Source organism: Cavia porcellus, unplaced genomic scaffold (genome assembly GCF_034190915.1).
Source record: "Cavia porcellus strain 051 isolate PalLab524CR breed Dunkin Hartley unplaced genomic scaffold, mCavPor4.1 scaffold_4, whole genome shotgun sequence".
In the NCBI taxonomy this organism is placed as follows: Eukaryota; Metazoa; Chordata; class Mammalia; order Rodentia; family Caviidae; genus Cavia; species Cavia porcellus.
In genome coordinates this window covers 6,716,322-6,729,199 of record NW_026947487.1, presented here as the reverse complement: position 1 = coordinate 6,729,199, position 12,878 = coordinate 6,716,322, and positions in this window count along the sequence as shown.

Here is a 12,878-nt window from a genome sequence, read left to right as displayed (position 1 = left end):
TCAGGTTAGTGCTAGATTTAGGGCTGGCTTAGGTTTATGGTGAGGATTAGAAGTTAATATGTGGATTAGGCTTAAGGTTAGGGTTAGGGTTAAGGTTAGGGTTAGGGTTAGGTTTAGGCTTAGGGGTTAGTTGTTAGGGAGATGATTAGGGTTAGGTTTAGGGTTATGATTAGTTTTAGGGATATTGTTAAGGTTGGAGTTAGTGGTAGGGTTAGTTTTGGGTTGGGTTTAGGGTTAGGGTTAGCTTTAGAGTTAGGGTTAGGGTTACGTTTCGGTATAGCTTAAGGGTTAGGATTAGGGTTAGATGATAGGTTAGGGTTTGGGTTAGTGTGAGGGTTAGGGTTAGGGTTAGAGTTAGGTTTACCCTTATGGTTAGAGTTCGAGTTAGGGTTAGGTTTAATGTTAGATTTAGGGTTAGGGTAAAATTATGGTTAGGATTAGGGTTATGGCTAGGTTTAGGATTGGGATTAGGGTTAGGGTTAGGGTTAGGGTTAGGGTTTGACGTTAGGGGTTAGGTTTATGGCTAGCGATAGGGTTAGTGTTAGAGTGTTAGGGTTAGGCTTAGGGTTCGGTTTTGAGTTTAGGATTAGGGCTAGGATTAGGCTTAGGCTTATGGTTAGTGTTCGGGTTAGGGTTAGGGTTAGGGTTATGGTTAGCCTTTGGATTTGGTTGAGGGTTAAGGTGAGAGGTTAGGTTTATGCTTAAGGTTAGAGTTGGAGTTAGGTTTGGAGTTAGAGTTTAGGGTTAGTGTTAGCGTTAGAGTAAGCGTTAGTGTTAGTGTTAGTGTTAGTGTTAGTGTTAGTGTTAGGGTTAGGGTTAGGATTAGGGTTAGGGTTTACAGTTAGCCTTAGGTTTAGCATTAGGGTTGTTTTTAGTTATAGGTTTAGGGTTAAAGATAGTGTCAGGGTTAGGTTTTGCGTTTAATGTTAGGGTTAGGGTTATGATTAGTGTTAGGGTTAGGTTACAGTTCAGGATTAGGGTTAGAGTTCAGGGTTATGGTTAGGATTAGGGTTCAGTTTAGGGTTATGGTTAGCATTAGAGTTAGCGTTAGGGTTACGTTTAGGGTTAGGGTTAGGTTTAGGGGTAGTGTTGAAGCTTAGGTTTAGCATTAGTGTTAGTGTTAAAAGTTAGCTTTAGTGTTATTGTTAGAGTTAGGGTTAGGTTGAGATTTAGGGTTAGGGTTATGGTGAGTGTTAGAAAATAGGTTTGTGTTAGGGTCAGGGTTTGGTTTAGGGTTAGGGTTTGGATTGGTGTTAGGGATAGTGTAAGTGTTAGGGTAGGAGTTAGGGTTAGTGTTCGATTTAGGGATTCGCATGAAGATTTAGTATTACGGTTAGGGTTAGGGTTAGTGTTAGTGTTAAATTGTTTAGTGTTAGGGTTAGAGTTTAGGGTTAGTGTTAGCGTTTGTGTTAGTGTTATAGTTACAGTTTAGGTTCTTGTTAATTTTAGGGTTATAGGTTAGGCTTATGGTTAGGGTTATGTTTAGGGTTAGGGTTACATTTAGGTTTAGAGTTAATGGTAAGTGTTAGGGTTAGGGTAAAGGTTAGGGTTAGTGTTAGTGTTTGGGGTTGGGTGAGGTTTAGGTGTAGCGGTATGGGTTAGGGTTAGTGTTATGGATTAGGTTTAGAGGTAGTTTTAGGTTTAGGGTTGGGTTTAGGCATAGGGATAGATTTAGGGATAGTGTTCGGGTTAATGTTTGGGTTTAGTGTTATTTTTAGGTTTAGGGCTCGGGTTGGAGGTTAGGGATAGATTTAGGGTTAGGTTTAGTGTTAGGTTTATGGTTCGAGTTTAGTGCTAGGTTTAGCGTTATGGTTAGGCTTACGGTTAGGGTTAAGGTTATGGTTAGAAGTTAGCATTAAATTAGCGTTAGGATTAGGTGTAGGGTTCAGGTTAGAGTTAGGGTTAGGCTTAGAGGTTAGGGTTAGTGTTAGGGTTAGGGTTGAAGCTTAGGTTTAGATTTAGGTTCAGGGTTAGAAGGTATCTTTAGCGTTATGTTTAGGAATAGGGATAGGTTGAGTTTTACAGTTAGGGATAGGGTAAGGTTTAGTAAAGTTAGGTTTGTGTTACTGTTAGGTTTAGGTTCAGGTTTAGGGTTAGGGTTAGAGGTTAGGGTTAAGTGTAGTTTTAGGGTTAGGGTTAGGGTTAGAAATTAGGGTTAAGGTTAGAGTTAGGGTCAGGGTGAGGGTTAAGTTTAGTGTAACATTTATGACTAGGGTTAGATTTAGGGTTAGTGTTAGGGTTATGGTTAGATTTAGAGGTTAGTGTTATGGTTATGGTTAGGGTTATGGTTACGCTTAGTTTTCACGTTCGTGTTAGATTTAGGGCTGGCTAGGTCTAGGGTTAGTGTGAGGATTAGAAGTTAATGTTTGGTGTAGGCTTAGGGTTAGGGTTAGGGTAAAGGTTAGGGTTAGGGTTAGTGTTAATGTTAGGGTTCAGGTTAGTGTTAGGGTTAGGGTTATGTTTACTGGTTAGGGTTAGCGTTAGGGTTAGTGTTAGTTTTAGAGTTAGGGTTAGAATCAGCATTAAGTTTAGGATTAAGGTTATGGTTATGATTAGGGTTAGGGGTTAGGTGTTAGGGGTAGGTTAGTGTTAGGGTTAGGGTTAGTGTTAGGTTATGCTTAGGGTTAGAGTTATGGTTAGAGTTAGGGTTTGATTTAGCATTTGTTATTCGGTTTGTCATTAGAGTTAGGTTTAGGGTTGGGGTTAGATGTTAAATTTAGCATTAGGGTTAGGTTTAGGCTTAGGCTACCTTTAGGGTTAGGGTTATTGTTAGGCTTACCGTTCGAATTTAAGTTTGGGTTAGCTTAGGGTTAGGGTTAGGTTTAGGGTTATGATTAAGTTTAGAGAGGGTCAGGGTTAGGCTTATGGTAGAATTCGAGTTAGAGTTTAGGGTAGGTGTTAGGTTTAGGGTAAGGGTTAGGTGTAGGGTTAGGGTTACGGTTAGGGTTAGGGTGAGGGTTAGAGTTATGTTTAGAGTTATGGGTTAGGGTTCGGTTTTGGGTAAGGGTTGGTGTTAAGGTTAGTGTTATGTTTAGGGTTTATGGTTAGTGTCAGTGTTGGGTTAGTGTTAGTGTTAGAGGGTTTCATTTAGGGATAGAGTTAGGCTTAGCGTTAGGGTTAGGGTTAGGGTTAGAGGTTAGGGTAAGGGTTAGTGTTAGAGGTTACTGTTCGGGTTACGGTTAGGGTTAGGGTTAGAATTTGGGTTTAGGGTTAGAGTTAGGATTAGGGTTAGTTTTAGGGATAAGGTTATTGTTCGGTATGGTGTTAGCATTAGTGTTAGTGTTTAGGGTTTTGGTTAGGTTTAGGGTTGGGTTAGTTTTAGTTTTATCGTTAAGGTGAGGGTTAGGTTTTGCGTTAGGGTTTAGGATTAGGGTTAGGGTTAGGGTTATGGTTAGAGTTAGGGTTACGGCTAGGTTTTAGGGTTAGTGTTAGGTTTAGGGTTGAACAGGATTATGGTTATGGTTAGGGTTAGGATTGGGATTAGGCTTAGCGTTAGTGTTAGGGTTAGGGTTAGGATTAGGGTTTGACGTTAGGGTTTAGGTTTAGGGCTAGCGTTAGAGTTAGTGTTAGAGTGTTAAGGTTAATGTTAGGGTTAGGGATAGGGTTAGCATTAGGGTGAGTGTGAGAAAATAGGTTTGTGTTAGGGTCAGGGATAGGGTTAGGGTTAGACAGGGTTAGGGTTAGCGTTAGGTTTTGGATTGGTGTTATGGATAGGGTTAGTGTTAGGGTTAGAGTTAGGGTTAGTGTTAGGATTCGGGTTTGGCGTGAAGGTTTAGGATTAGGGTTAGGGTTAGGGTAAAACGTTTAGGGTTAGAGTTTAGGGTTAGTGTTAGCGTTAGGGTTAGGGTTATAGTTACTGTTTGGGTTCTTGTTAGGGTTAGGGTTATAGTTTAGGCTTATGGTTAGGGTTAGGTTTAGGGCTAGGGTACGTTTAGGGTTAGAATTAATGGTAAGTGTTAGGGTTAGGGTAACGGTTAGGGATAGTGTTAGGGTTTAGGTTTGCTTGAGGGTTAGGTTTAGCGGTATGGGTTAGGGTTAGTGTTAGGGTTAGGTTTAGAGGTAGGTTTAGGTTTAGGTTTGGGTTTAGTCATAGGGATAGATTTAGGGATAGTGTTAGGGTTAAGGTTAGGCTTTAGTGTTATTATTAGTGTTAGGGTTAGGGTTAGGGTTAGGGTTGGAGGTTAGGGATAGATTTAGGATTAGGGTTAGTGTTAGTGTTACGGTTCAAGTTTAGTGCTAGGGTTAGCGTTAGGGTTAGGCTTACGGTTAGGGCAAAGGTTATTGTTAGAAGTTAGTGATAAATTAGTGTTAGGAGTAGGTGTAGGTTTCAGGTTAGGGTTAGGGTTAAGCTTAGAGGTTAGGGCTAGTGTTAGGGTTAGGGTTGAAGCTTAGGTTTAGATTTAGGTTTCAGGTTCGAAGTTAGCATTAGGGTTAGGTTTAGGCTTAGGTTTAACTTTAGGGTTAGTGTTAGGGTTAGGCTTACCGTTCGAATGTAAGTTTGGGTAAGTGTTAGGGTTAGGGTTAGGTTTAGGGTTAGGATTAAGTTTGTAGAGGGTTAGGGTTAGGCTTATGGTAGAATTCGAGTTAGAGTTTAGGGTAGGTGTTAGGTTTAGTGTAAGGGTTAGGTATAGGGTTAGCGTTACGGTTAGATTTAGGGTTTATGGTTAGTGTCAGTGTTGGGTTAGTGTTAGGGTTAGAGGGTTTCATTTAGGGATAGAGTTAGGCTTAGTGTTAGGGTTAGGGTTAGGGTTAGAGGTAAGGGTATGGGTTAGTGTTATAGGTTACTGTTAGGTTACGGTTAGGGTTAGGGTTAGAATTTGGGTTTAGGGTTAGAGTTAGGGTTAGGGTTAGTTTTAGGGATAAGGTTATTGTTAGGTATGGTGTTAGCGTTAGTGTTAGTGTTTAGGGTTTCGGTTAGGTTTAGGGTTAGTGTTAGTTTTAGGTTTAGCGTTAAGGTGAGGGTTAGGTTTCGGGTTAGGTGTTAGGGTAAGGGTTAGGTTAGGGTTAGGGTTAGGTTTAGGGTTATGGTTAGAATTAGGGTTACGGCTAGGGTTAGGGTTTCTTTTAGGGATATAGTTAGGCTTAGCTTAGCTAGGGTTAGGGTTAGTGTTAGGGTTAGGGTTGGACAGGGTTATGGTTATAGTTAGGGTTAGGATTGGGATTAGGGTTAGTGTTAGTGTTAGGGTTAGGGTTAGGATTAGGGTTTGACGTTAGGGTTTAGGTTTAGGGCTAGCGTTAGGGTTAGTGTTAGAGTGTTAAGGTTAATGTTAGGGTTAGGGTTAGGTTGAGTGTTAGGGTCAGGGATAGAGTTAGGGTTAGACAGGGTTAGTGTTAGCGTTAGGTTTTGGATTGGTGTTAGGAATAGTGTTAGTGTTAGGGTTAGAGTTAGGGTTAGTGTTAGGATTAGGGTTTGGCGTGAAGGTTTAGGATTAGGGTTAGGGTTAGGGTTAAAAGGTTAGTGTTAGAGTTTAGGGTTAGTGTTAGCGTTTGGGTTAGGTTTATATTTACTGTTTGGGTTCTTGTTAGGGTTCGGGTTATAGTTTAGGCTTATGCTTAGGGTTAGGTTTAGGGTTAGGGTTACGTTTAGCATTAGAGTTAATGGTAAGTGTTAGGGTTAGGGTAATGTTTAGGGGTAGTGTCAGGGTTTGGGTTTGGGTGAGGGTTAAGTTTAGCGGTATGGGTTAGTGTTAGTGTTAGGGATTAGGTTTAGAGGTAGGTTTAGGTTTAGGGTTGGGTTGAGGCATAGGGATAGATTTAAGGATAGTGTTATGTTAAGGTTAGGCTTTAGTGTTATTGTTAGTGTTAGGGTTAGGTTTCGGATTAGGGTTGTAGGTTAGGGATAGATTTAGGATTAGGGTTAGTGTTAGGGTTACGGTTTGAGTTTAGTGCTAGGGTTAGCGTTAGTGTTAGGCTTACAGTTAGGGCAAAGGTTATTGTTAGAAGTTAGTGATAAATTAGGTTTAGGAGTAGGTGTTTTATGTTCAGGTTAGGGTTAGGGTTAAGCTTAGAGTTAGGGTTAGGGTTAGGGTTAGGGTTAGTGTTAAGGTTAGAGTTAGGGTTACGGTTAGGGTTAGGGTTCAGGTTAGGGATCAGGGTTAGTGTTTGTGTTAGTTTTACGGTTAGAGTTAGTGTTGAGTTTAGGTTTAGGTTTAGGGTTTAGGGTTAGGGTTAGGGTTAGGATTACGGTTATGGTTAGGGTTATGATTAGGTTTACAGGTAGTTTTAGGGTTAGGTTTAGTGTTAGGCTTAGGGATTAGTGTTAGGCTTAGGGTTAGAGTTAAATTTAGGGTTAGGTTTATGGGTTAGTGTTAAGGTTAGTGTTAGGGTTACGGTTTGGCTTAGGGTCAGGTTAGGGATCAGGGTTAGTGTTAGCATTAGGGTTAGGATGTTAGGGTTAGGGTTAGGGATAAGATTAGGGTTATATTTAGGGTTATGATTAGGGGTTAGGTTTAGGGTTAGGGTTAGGGTTACGGTTACGGTTATGGTTAGGGTTATGATTAGGTTTACAGGTACGGTTAGGGTTAAGGTTAGGGTTAGGGTTAGGGTTAGGGTTAAGGTAAGGGTTAGGGTTAGGATTACGGTTAGGGTTAGGGTTATGATTAGGTTTACAGGTAAAGTTAGGTTTAGGTTTAGTGTTAGGCTTAGGGATTAGTGTTAGGCTTAGGGTTAGAGTTAAATTTAGGGTTAGGTTTATGGGTTAGTGTTAAGGTTAGTGTTAGGGTTACGGTTTGGCTTAGGGTCAGGTTAGGGATTAGGGTTAGTGTTTGTGTTAGTTTTAGGGTTAGGGTTAGGGTTGAGGTTAGGTTTAGGTTTAGGGATTAGCGTTAGGTTTAGGGGTTAGGGTTAGCGTTAGGTTTAGGGTTAGGTTTTAGTTTAAGGTTAGGGTTAGAGTTAGGGTTAGATTTAGTGTTAGTGTTAGGGTTAGGTTCAGTGTTTGGGTTAGGGGTTAGAGTTAGGGTTAGATTTAGGGTTAAGATTTGGGCTAGGGTTAGGGTTAGGGTTAGGTTTACCTGTAGGCGTTAAGGTTAGGGTTATGGTTATGATTATGGTTAGGGTTAGGTTTAGGTTTAGGCTCAGAGATTAGGGTTAAGTTTAGGGTGAGGGTTAGCGTTTGTGTTAGGGTTAGGGTTAGAGGGTTAGGTTAAAGATAGGGTTAAGGTTATGGATTAGGTTTAGGGTTAGGTTTAGGTTTAGGGTTAGTGTTAAGGTTATGGTAATTGTTAGGGTTAGAGCTTAGGGTTAGGGTTAGCTAAGGGTTAGGGTTAGGGTTAGGGTCAGAGGTTAGGGTTAGCATTAGGGTTATGATTATTGTTAGCGTTAGTGTAGGGTTCGGTTTAGGGTTAGGTTTAGCGTTAGTGTTTAGGTTTAGGTGTTAGCATTTAGAGTTAGGGTTTAGGTATAGTGTTAGGCTTAGGGTTAGGGTAGTGTTAGGGTTCGGTTTATGGTTAGAGGGATAGTGATAGGGTTAGTGTTAGGGTTAAGGATAGGTTTAGATGTTAGGGTTAGGGTTAGGAAAGAGTTACATTTATGGGTATGGTTAGGGTTAGGGGTTAGGTTTACAGTTAGGGTTAGTGTTAGGGTGATGGTTACATTTATGGTTAGTGTTATGATTAGATTTAAAGTTAGGGTTAGGGTTAGGTTTAGTGTTAGGCTTAGGGATTAGGGTAGGGTTAGGGTTAGGTTTAAAGTTAGGTTTAGGTTTAACAGTTAGTGTTAGAGTTGGGGTTAGGTTTAGGGTTACGGATTAGTGATAGGGTTAGGCGTTAGGATTAGGGATATGGTTAGTGTTAGGTGTAGGGTTAGGGTTAGGATTAGGGTTAGGTTTAAGGTTAGTTTTAGGGTTAGGCTTCTGTTTAGCATTACAGTTAGGGTTAGGGTTATGGTTATGGTTAGGGTTAGGGTTAGGGTTTAGCTTTTGGGTTAGAGTTATGGTTAGGTTTAGGGGTAGGGTTTGGGTTATAGTTATGGTTACTGTTAGGGTTACCATTAAGCTTAGTGTTAGGGTTAGTGGTTAGGATTAGGGTTAAGATTAGGGCTTGGTTTTAGTGTGAGGGATACTTTAGGGTTCTGTTTAGGTTTATGGTTAGGGTTAGGGTTAGCGTTACAGTTAGGGTTACAGTTAGGGTTAGGGTTAAGTTAAGTTTAACATTAAGTTTACAGGTTAGGCTTCGGGGTTAGGGGTTAGGATTAGGGTTAGTGTTAGAGCTAGGCAGGGCCACGGTTAAGGTTGCGGTTAAGTTTAGTGTTATCGTAGGGTTAGCGTTAGGGTTAGGCTTCCCATTAGTGGTTAGGGTAGGAGTTAGGGTTAGGGTTATGGTTAGTGTTAGGTTTAGGGTTAGTGTTATGGTTATGGTTAGGTTTAGGGTTAGGGTTAGACTTAGGGTTAGGGGTAAGTCTAGAGTTTAGATTTAGAGGGTAGCGTTATGGTTAGTTTTAGGGTTAGTGTTATGGTTAGCATTATTGTGATTGTTAGAGTTTAGTTTTAGGGTTAGTGTTTGTGTTAGGCTAAGGGATAGGGTTAGATTTAGCTTTAAGGTTAGGTTTAATGTTAGGGTTACGGGTTAGGGTTAAGTGTGAAGGATTATGATTAGGGTTAGGGTTAGAGTTAGACAGGGTTAGGCTTAGGGTTATTTTAGTGTTATCGAAAGGTTAGTGGTAGGTTTATGGTTAGAGTTTAGGGTCAGGGTAGTGTTAGGGTTAGTGTTAAGGTTAGGGTTATTGTTAGGGTTAGAGTTTAGGGTTGGGTAAGTGTTAGTGGTAGGGTCAGAGGTTAGGGTTAGTCCTAGGGTTAGGATTCGGGTTAGGGTTAGGGCAGGTTTATGGTTAGGGTTAGGTTTAGTGTTAGGTTTTAGGGTTAGTGGTTAGCATTTAGGGTTTGGGTTTAGGGTTAATGTTAGGCTTAGGGTTAGGGTTAGGGTAGAGGGTTAGTGTTATGGTTAGTGTTAGGGTTAAGGTTAGGTTTAGATGTTAGGGTTCGGGTTAGGGATAAGATTAGGGTTATATTTATGGTTATGATTAGGGTTTAGGTTAAGGGTTAGGGTTATGGTTAGGGTTAGGGTTACGGTTATGGTTAGGGTTATGATTAGGTTAACAGGTAGGGTTAGGGTTAAGGTTAGGGTTAGGGTTAGGGTTAGGGTTAGGGTTAGGATTACGGTTATGGTGAGGGTTATGATTAGGTTTACAGGTAGGGTTAGGGTTAGGTTTAGTGTTAGGCTTAGGGATTAGTGTTAGGCTTAGGGTTAGAGTTAAAGTTAGGGTTAGGTTTATGGGTTAGTGTTAAGGTTAGTGTTAGGGTTACGGTTAAGTTTAGGGTTCAGGTTAGGGATCAGGGTTAGTGTTTGTGTTAGTTTTAGTGTTAGGGTTAGGGTTGAGGTTAGGTTTAGGTTTAGGGATTAGTGTTAGGGTTAGGGGTTAGGGTTAGGGTTAGATTTAGGGTTAGGTTTTAGTTTTAGGGTTAGGGTTAGAGTTAGGTTTAGGTTTAGTCTTAGGGGCAGTTTTTGTGTTCGGGGTTAGAGTTAGTGTTTGGTTTAGTGTGAAGACTTGGGCTAGGGTTAGGGTTAGGGTTAGGTTTACCTGTAGGCGTTAAGGTTAGGGTTATGGTTATGATTATGGTTAGTGTGAGGTTTAGGTTTAGGCTCAGAAATTAGGGTTAAGGTTAGGGTTAGTGTTAGGCTTTGTGTTAGGTTTAGGGTTAGAGGGTTAGGTTAAAGATAGTGTTAAGTTTAGGGATTAGGTTTAGTGTTAGGTTTAGGCTTAGGGTTAGAATTCAGTCCTAGGTTTAGGATTTGAATTAGGGTTATGGATAGAGTGTTAGGGTTAGTGTTAGGATTAGGGTTATTGTTAGGGTTAGAGCGTAGGTTTCGGGTTAGCTAAAGGTTAGGTTTAGGGTTAGGGTCAGAGGTTAGGTTTAGAATTAAGGTTATGATTATTGTTACGGTTAGTGTAGGGTTTGGTTTAGGGTTAGGTTTAGCGTTAGTGTTTAGGTTTAGGTGTTAGCATTTATGGTTATGGGTTAGGTATAGTGTTAGGCTTAGGGTTAGGATAGTGTTAGAGTTCGGTTTATGGTTAGAGGGATAGTGTTAGGGTTAGTGTTAGGGTTAAGGATAGGTTTAGATGTTAGGGTTAGGGTTAGGAAAGAGTTACATTTATGGGTATGGTTAGGGTTAGGGGTTAGGTTTACAGTTAGGGTTAGTGTTAGGGTGATGGTTACATTTATGGTTAGTGTTATGATTAGATTTAAAGTTAGGGTTAGGGTTAGGTTTAGTGTTAGGCTTAGGGATTAGGGTAGGGTTAGGGTTAGGTTTAAAGTTAGGTTTAGGTTTAACAGTTAGTGTTAGAGTTGGGGTTAGGTTTAGGGTTACGGATTAGTGATAGGGTTAGGCGTTAGGATTAGGGATATGGTTAGTGTTAGGTGTAGGGTTAGGGTTAGGATTAGGGTTAGGTTTAAGGTTAGTTTTAGGGTTAGGCTTCTGTTTAGCATTACAGTTAGGGTTAGGGTTATGGTTATGGTTAGGGTTAGGGTTAGGGTTTAGCTTTTGGGTTAGAGTTATGGTTAGGTTTAGGGGTAGGGTTTGGGTTATAGTTATGGTTACTGTTAGGGTTACCATTAAGCTTAGTGTTAGGGTTAGTGGTTAGGATTAGGGTTAAGATTAGGGCTTGGTTTTAGTGTGAGGGATACTTTAGGGTTCTGTTTAGGTTTATGGTTAGGGTTAGGGTTAGCGTTACAGTTAGGGTTACAGTTAGGGTTAGGGTTAAGTTAAGTTTAACATTAAGTTTACAGGTTAGGCTTCGGGGTTAGGGGTTAGGATTAGGGTTAGTGTTAGAGCTAGGCAGGGCCACGGTTAAGGTTGCGGTTAAGTTTAGTGTTATCGTAGGGTTAGCGTTAGGGTTAGGCTTCCCATTAGCGGTTAGGGTAGGAGTTAGGGTTAGGGTTATGGTTAGTGTTAGGTTTAGGGTTAGTGTTATGGTTATGGTTAGGTTTAGGGTTAGGGTTAGACTTAGGGTTAGGGGTAAGTCTAGAGTTTAGATTTAGAGGGTAGCGTTATGGTTAGTTTTAGGGTTAGTGTTATGGTTAGCATTATTGTGATTGTTAGAGTTTAGTTTTAGGGTTAGTGTTTGTGTTAGGCTAAGGGATAGGGTTAGATTTAGCTTTAAGGTTAGGTTTAATGTTAGGGTTACGGGTTAGGGTTAAGTGTGAAGGATTATGATTAGGGTTAGGGTTAGAGTTAGACAGGGTTAGGCTTAGGGTTATTTTAGTGTTATCGAAAGGTTAGTGGTAGGTTTATGGTTAGAGTTTAGGGTCAGGGTAGTGTTAGGGTTAGTGTTAAGGTTAGGGTTATTGTTAGGGTTAGAGTTTAGGGTTGGGTAAGTGTTAGTGGTAGGGTCAGAGGTTAGGGTTAGTCCTAGGGTTAGGATTCGGGTTAGGGTTAGGGCAGGTTTATGGTTAGGGTTAGGTTTAGTGTTAGGTTTTAGGGTTAGTGGTTAGCATTTAGGGTTTGGGTTTAGGGTTAATGTTAGGCTTAGGGTTAGGGTTAGGGTAGAGGGTTAGTGTTATGGTTAGTGTTAGGGTTAAGGTTAGGTTTAGATGTTAGGGTTCGGGTTAGGGATAAGATTAGGGTTATATTTATGGTTATGATTAGGGTTTAGGTTAAGGGTTAGGGTTATGGTTAGGGTTAGGGTTACGGTTATGGTTAGGGTTATGATTAGGTTAACAGGTAGGGTTAGGGTTAAGGTTAGGGTTAGGGTTAGGGTTAGGGTTAGGGTTAGGATTACGGTTATGGTGAGGGTTATGATTAGGTTTACAGGTAGGGTTAGGGTTAGGTTTAGTGTTAGGCTTAGGGATTAGTGTTAGGCTTAGGGTTAGAGTTAAAGTTAGGGTTAGGTTTATGGGTTAGTGTTAAGGTTAGTGTTAGGGTTACGGTTAAGTTTAGGGTTCAGGTTAGGGATCAGGGTTAGTGTTTGTGTTAGTTTTAGTGTTAGGGTTAGGGTTGAGGTTAGGTTTAGGTTTAGGGATTAGTGTTAGGGTTAGGGGTTAGGGTTAGGGTTAGATTTAGGGTTAGGTTTTAGTTTTAGGGTTAGGGTTAGAGTTAGGTTTAGGTTTAGTCTTAGGGGCAGTTTTTGTGTTCGGGGTTAGAGTTAGTGTTTGGTTTAGTGTGAAGACTTGGGCTAGGGTTAGGGTTAGGGTTAGGTTTACCTGTAGGCGTTAAGGTTAGGGTTATGGTTATGATTATGGTTAGTGTGAGGTTTAGGTTTAGGCTCAGAAATTAGGGTTAAGGTTAGGGTTAGTGTTAGGCTTTGTGTTAGGTTTAGGGTTAGAGGGTTAGGTTAAAGATAGTGTTAAGTTTAGGGATTAGGTTTAGTGTTAGGTTTAGGCTTAGGGTTAGAATTCAGTCCTAGGTTTAGGATTTGAATTAGGGTTATGGATAGAGTGTTAGGGTTAGTGTTAGGATTAGGGTTATTGTTAGGGTTAGAGCGTAGGTTTCGGGTTAGCTAAAGGTTAGGTTTAGGGTTAGGGTCAGAGGTTAGGTTTAGAATTAAGGTTATGATTATTGTTACGGTTAGTGTAGGGTTTGGTTTAGGGTTAGGTTTAGCGTTAGTGTTTAGGTTTAGGTGTTAGCATTTATGGTTATGGGTTAGGTATAGTGTTAGGCTTAGGGTTAGGATAGTGTTAGAGTTCGGTTTATGGTTAGAGGGATAGTGTTAGGGTTAGTGTTAGGGTTAAGGATAGGTTTAGATGTCAGGGTTCGGGTTAGGAAAGAGTTACATTTATGGGTATGGTTAGGGTTAGGGGTTAGGTTTACAGTTAGGGTTAGTGTTAGGGTGATGGTTACATTTATGGTTAGTGTTATGATTAGATTTAAAGTTAGGGTTAGGGTTAG